The sequence below is a fragment of the Labrus bergylta genome, chromosome 3, assembly GCF_963930695.1.
Source record: "Labrus bergylta chromosome 3, fLabBer1.1, whole genome shotgun sequence".
Taxonomy (NCBI): domain Eukaryota; kingdom Metazoa; phylum Chordata; class Actinopteri; order Labriformes; family Labridae; genus Labrus; species Labrus bergylta.
The window spans coordinates 24,328,146-24,334,413 of record NC_089197.1 but is presented as its reverse complement, the minus strand read 5'-3'; positions in this window follow the sequence as shown (position 1 = coordinate 24,334,413).

The following is a 6,268-nucleotide window of genomic DNA, read 5'->3' as shown; positions in this document are numbered from 1 at the left end:
GAGCAGTTTTGTATGATTGTAGTAGTGAAAAGTAATCACTTGTTTTCAAATCTACTTTATGTTAATGTTTAAAACTCTTCTTGTGTGTGTCAGTATGTTTCTGAATTTTCTACTTCTCTTGCATTCTAACAAAATTCAGTTTCAATACAATATGGTGTACATCTGCGTATATTTTTATTTTGTCTACACACTTTTTCCAGTAAGTGAAGACAATAGTTAGGAACACCAGATTAATATTCCGGTATTATTGCACTGGATATTCACAATGCAAGATAAATGATGTGGTTCTCCTGAGCCCCAGGGGTGCAATAGGTCAGCCCATAGGTGATATTTTCACACTTGCATAAAGTGGAGATTATTCAGATAAGCTGTCAGTTCATGGCAACAATGAATATGAATTGAGCCATATATTTTCATATATTGTGTCTTTGAGTATTCATTGCATTCTATATGTAACTACTGCCGTACCTTGGAGCCTCAATTTTGACTGTACATTTGATGTAAGTGTCAACATTGCTTTAATGTCTGTCCTCGAAACTTGTTAGTCTTGAATTATAATGAACTAAAAAAAAATCTCTCTGCATATACATAGACTCGCCTATGCCCTGTGTATGCACTGCATGTTTCTAACGTTCACCAACATGTTGACACCATGTATGAATTCTTTCTTTTCCACAAACTGCTGTCACTCCACATGCTAATGATTTAATGTTTGGTGTGTGTTTATGTTTTCCCCACTGTGTGCTGAAATAGTATGTTTTATTGATTTTGATCCAGCGGGTTCTTGGCTAAATGCACCATTGATTTAAGAGGAGTGGATGGGCGTTGCGGTCTGCATGCCTCACATTCCGACTTGAAATACAGTCCCGCTCTGGTCCTTGCTGGGGAGGTCATGCAGGTTTCACTGCAGATAAACTGAAGCATTTTGGTTGGGCAGGGTTAGAGCAGACGGACTCCCCTGTATGGTCCTCATCATGCCTCATCTTCCTGCTTTTATAGGTACCCTGCTGTTCTTTGCAGAGGCTGATGAGTGTTGGATCAGGTTTGCCTTACAGGTATCCATCATCTCTCAGCTCCTAATAACCCACTGTGACTAAAGCCATTCCCTTTTCCCTTTCTCCTTTCCCCCAGCTGGATTGCCAGGGTAATATAACGCATTCAAGTGAATTGCAGCGGGCTCAGTTTGGCAGTGCTGGCATGCATTATGCCCAGTGGGCCCTTTGTAAATAAAATGTTATTACACGCCTGGATATTTCATGCCCTGTGTGCACATAGGGCTCACTGGTGCCATACCTCCACAAGATCACACGCAGATGTTAATCAGAGATTAACACACACCCAACACAGGGCTCAATCAGCCTCTCAATTGCCATGCTTCCTAACATACTGATTAAGAGAAGAGCCTACCATGCAGAACTCTTCTGTGGCTTTTTTTTTTAACTCAAGGATCTTAGGTGCAGATAATTATCTTCTTAATTAGAGACTAGGCGTATGATGCAGTGAGGTATGTGTTGTACTGATGCTGAAGTTATGTTCTGGAAACATTTTATATGTTTCATTTTCTCACCTTTTGGTATTTTCTTAGATTATAGAGGCATGTGGATGATGATGACGAGCTTTATTGCTGCACTGGTGGCAAAAGTCTACAAAATAGATAATCAAACCATAAAACCTCCTCCATAGCCATTTGGTCACCACAATCTCAGTTTTTTTGTTTGATTTTCCTATAGAGGGGAATGTTGAAAGTGATACATATCTTCAAAACGATCTAATGACACCTTAGTGTGGGCCATGCAGACCTCTGAGGTTTGAGGATGTTTACTGGGACAGACTAAATGTAGTCTAACATGGCCAAAAATAAAGGCAAGTTCACATGGACTGCTTTGATGATTTCAAGACAACAAAAGTTAATTTTGTGGACATATCGGTTTAGACGGTCCTTTGGGGAGATGTATTTATGTCAAGAGTAGACATACAGTGTTGAATGTTTAATCCATCTTAATTATGTGTGTTTGTAACCCAGCACATATTTGATTCCATGGTAGCTGTGATGAATTTGGGAGATAGTGCTAACAGCCTGTGCCTGCTAGATTGAGCCCCGTGATCCAGAGGGGAAGAAGCACAGCCCATGGCTAAACAAATCCTCCTTTGTTTCGGGGTGTGCTGAGTGATCTCCATTGAGAGGAGGGGATGGGTAAACACTGCTAGCTCTATAGAGCTACACATTGTAAACACACAGCGCTCATTAACTATAATGAGATGTTATGAGGAACCCTTGAGCTCATTGTGTGGCTGCTACAGAAGAACCTGCCTGCTATTGTTGTTGTTGTTGTTTATGCAAAGCAAATCATGGCTTTAGGTAGAAAAAACATAGCATTCCTCTTGCAGTTTTCACCCACTAATCATCAACACGAAGGGAGATGGTTTAGAAAACACCATGGCCTGTGATTTTTTTTCATGCCCCTTGTTTACCCCATCCTTTCAAGTACTATCTACCTCTTCCTAAAGGTTTGCATGTAAAACTTGTGTTTCAATACCTTAAAGGAGGTCGGTTTTACCAGGTGTGGTTTTAGTGCTGTGGTTAAGAGTGTTTCCTCTTCACTGTAAAGTTTATTTAAGAGAACCATTGGAACCATGCTGGGTTATCCAGATCTTTCTTATGGTTTTGGCCGCAGTGGAACTTCAGCAAGCCCTGCTCACACACCCAGTCCCTTAAAAACATAACAACTCTATGGATGTTTGCTTACAGTGCAGCTGGGCCGCCTACCCAGCATGCTCTTCTTCATGTGTCATTTAATGCAGCACTGTCTGGGGCTTCCGCCATGCAGCACTGCTCCGTACTCGGAGCCTAATTACAAAAGTGCCATTGGATGCTGGCAAAGCAATGTGGAGGGTAGGAGCCTAACATGCATGGCTAGCATAGTCTCTTTGACAACAATGAGTGGCTTCACCTTGGCTGTTAATTGCCCCCCGCTCAGGTCCCCGGCTCCCGGTTGCCAGTTCATCTCCTGCCTTTTTTTCCCTTCCCTTTTTGTCTCCCTGCTGATTGGAAGCGATCTCAATTGGCTGACAGTTGGCTGAGATTTCTCAGCCACATGCAGCCTGACGTCCCTAATTAGATGCTCCTATATGGCGGTTTACATTAGACAAACATTTGCGCAGGCCATGGGAGATGCCAGCTTTTGTTTGGAGACTTACTAACGCACATACACACACATAGACAGGCACAATCTCACAATCTGAGTTTGCTCATTTGTGCTTGTTTCCAGACTGTGTGTGTTGTGTGTGTGTCTGAACCATAGCATGGATAACTGTGCAGATAATGAATTTTAAATCCTATCCCAGAGATGGCACATTGGTAGGAAACCCTTAAAGTTAATTTGCTTCCTGAAAATCATTAACATATTCCTAGTTGTTGGCATAAGGGCTGTTGAGAAGCTTCACTGGTTGTTTTTGTTTCGTGCCTGCAGCTTGCCAGCAGCGGAGTACGGATTCACAGCAACTGTCTGCCCTTTCTCTCTTGCTGTAGAGATGCTCACTTGATAAGGCGTCTGCAACGATATACCTAACACCAATGCAGACATATTTCCATCAGGCCTGCCTTTTAATTTTCTGAATAAAAGCCACCCCTCTACACCCCTTCACTTATCAGCTCCCCTGATCGCTGGTCCTTTCAAAGCCAACAAACCAGGTTTCAAATGGCCTGTTCAGACTGTGACAAGATGTAGCTCATTTCCCTCACAGACCCACAGCAAGGTCACCAATCTTTTAGATTCATTCTGTTGGAGGAAGAAAGAGAGGAGGAGGAAGGGGAGGGAGCCACAGAACAAGGCCCTGTCCTCTGCCTGGAGGTCATTCCAAAAGCCAGTCATCATATTCAGCTGGATAAGGGAATTGAAGAGATAAGTGGGTCTCTCTTTGTGTGTGTGTGTGCGTGTGTGTGTGTGTGTGTGTGTGTGTGTGTGTGTGTGTGTGTGTGTGTGTGTTCCGGCACACATTTGATGACCACCTATACAGTGCAGCATATACAAGTGGATCTCTGTGTGTGTGTATGTTTTAAGTTTGTTAAATGTAATAACTTGAGTCAACAAGTATGTGCAGGTCTCTTAATATTACAGCGTGTGTGTGTGTGTGTGTGTGTGTGTGTGTGTGTGTGTGTGTGTGTGTGTGTCAGTGTCCTGTAGACCTGATGGAGAGGTACTACATCATTACCATATCCCCACCGTTGGCTATTCTGGGGGATTTTCTATAATAAGAGGGTCTTTTGTACTTTTGCCTGTCCTCTTGTGTGGCTCCTGGGCTTGTCAGCCTGATAGTTTAATCAGCCAACCTGTCATAACCAGTGCTGAAGTGGGACTTTGCCCTGTAAATGCAGATTTATATCTAAGTTACATCATTGAATTACATTTTCTGTCTAAATAGCAGAGAAGCTGGTTGAGGGATGTAATAAAGCTAATCTACATACAGCCCTGGGTGGATAATCACATCTAATAAGTGGGACTCACGCCCCTATTAGCAGGGAAACGATGGGGGGAGGACGGAGGACAATTCAAGGAGTCAGCTGTGCTCGCTAATTATCTCTTTGCAGCCCTGATGCCTGTGTGTGTTTATGTGAGTCCTGTTGTGACATGTGATTGTCTGGATTTAGATTCCAGCGCTGGTGCAGCAGGTCTACTTTCTCTGTAGACTGTGGATTTGATCAATGTGCGTTTAGTGGCCACACATAGTTCCTATGGAAGTTCCATCCATATAGTTTTTCCTGAAAAACATTCTTACAAATCACAACATGCATTTAAAAGTTGTTTTTTTTTTTTAAATAAGTATCACAAGTGACAAAGGTTGTAGTTTTTAATGTGTGGCCCCAGCAGAGATCTTAGACCTCAAGAGCAATAGTGCACTTGAACTACAAAGTTGTCAGTCTAATGCCCTATGCATGGCGAAACCACATCAGCTTTTCATGTGAAGCCATTCTCACAATCTTCATTTCCTTTGCTTTTGCTCAATGCTCTGACAGGAAGGCAGAGAAAGGGGGGGGAGAGAGGGGAAGACTTTCTGTTTGAGGCTTCAGGGTTTGTGTCCAAACCCTCAGTGGTTTGGCTAAATTATAAGCGTACATGCCTAATAACTAGTCTATCCGGGGCCTGCCAGAGGCTGCATCCCAAAAATAAGCCCTGACACATTGAGAAAAATGCCATCTGCTTTGAATGATGGCCTGGTCTGGTCTCAGCATCTTCTACTTGTGTGGGTGGAGGCCCCGAGGTGACAACCTCAACACCTCCTCTCCTTAATCTGCCTGTTCCTCTGACCCCCTGGCGCTGCCCTGCACTGTGGCCCTCTGGGCACCATTATCCAAAACCAAGGCCCTGTGTCAGACTGGACCCTGTAGCCACGTGCATCAAAAGAATGATTAGTGACAATATGCCTGGGTGATTTGGTGGGGGGTATAGCAAGAACCAAAAACAATCACACATTTTTGTTTCGCTTTGTAGAGGGAGTGAGAAACTCACACTGATCTGAGTCTGCAGGCAGTCAGGCTCCTCTCTGCTCCCCTAGATGGAGCTACTGAGAGTAGAGACATACAGCCCAACTCTGCCTTAACTCTCTGCCTTAACTCTCCTCTCCTGATGTCAGCTCACTCACATCATAACAGCAGCAATCAATACATCTCACAACAGGCAATACATTCATCTCTTTATATTAGTCAGGAATTGTTTCACCACCACAACCACATCAAAGAGAGTACACAATGACTTACAACAAGAGTCATTATTTTTCCTGAATAATAACTCATATAAACTTATATTGATTGAAGCATAATCTCGTGCAACCTTTTCTATGAAGCGATTAAAAGCCTTATCTCCTTGACATTTGATCTACTTATGATATTGCATCTCGTTCAAATCCATTTGGAATTATCCAGAGCCCCACTTAAATCATTTTACATGAATGAATACAAAAGATGACATTTATGAAGCATTAGAAATTAATGATTTTACCACCTTACACATTAATATCACCCCACATGTAAAGATGGACTTTATATTAGCTGGACAATTTTCTTAAATATGATCATCTATGAGAAATCGGCCTCTTAATCTGTGCTGGATTTTGTCCCTCATCAATTATTAGTGACCATGCTTAACAGGGATATTTTCAGGGATACTAAAAAAAAACCCTCCCTCATATTTTCTTCCAATGTGTGGGGAGAAAAAAAAAAAGGGCCAGAACCATAAACAACAGGTAATGACACTTTACACAGCCCAGTGCA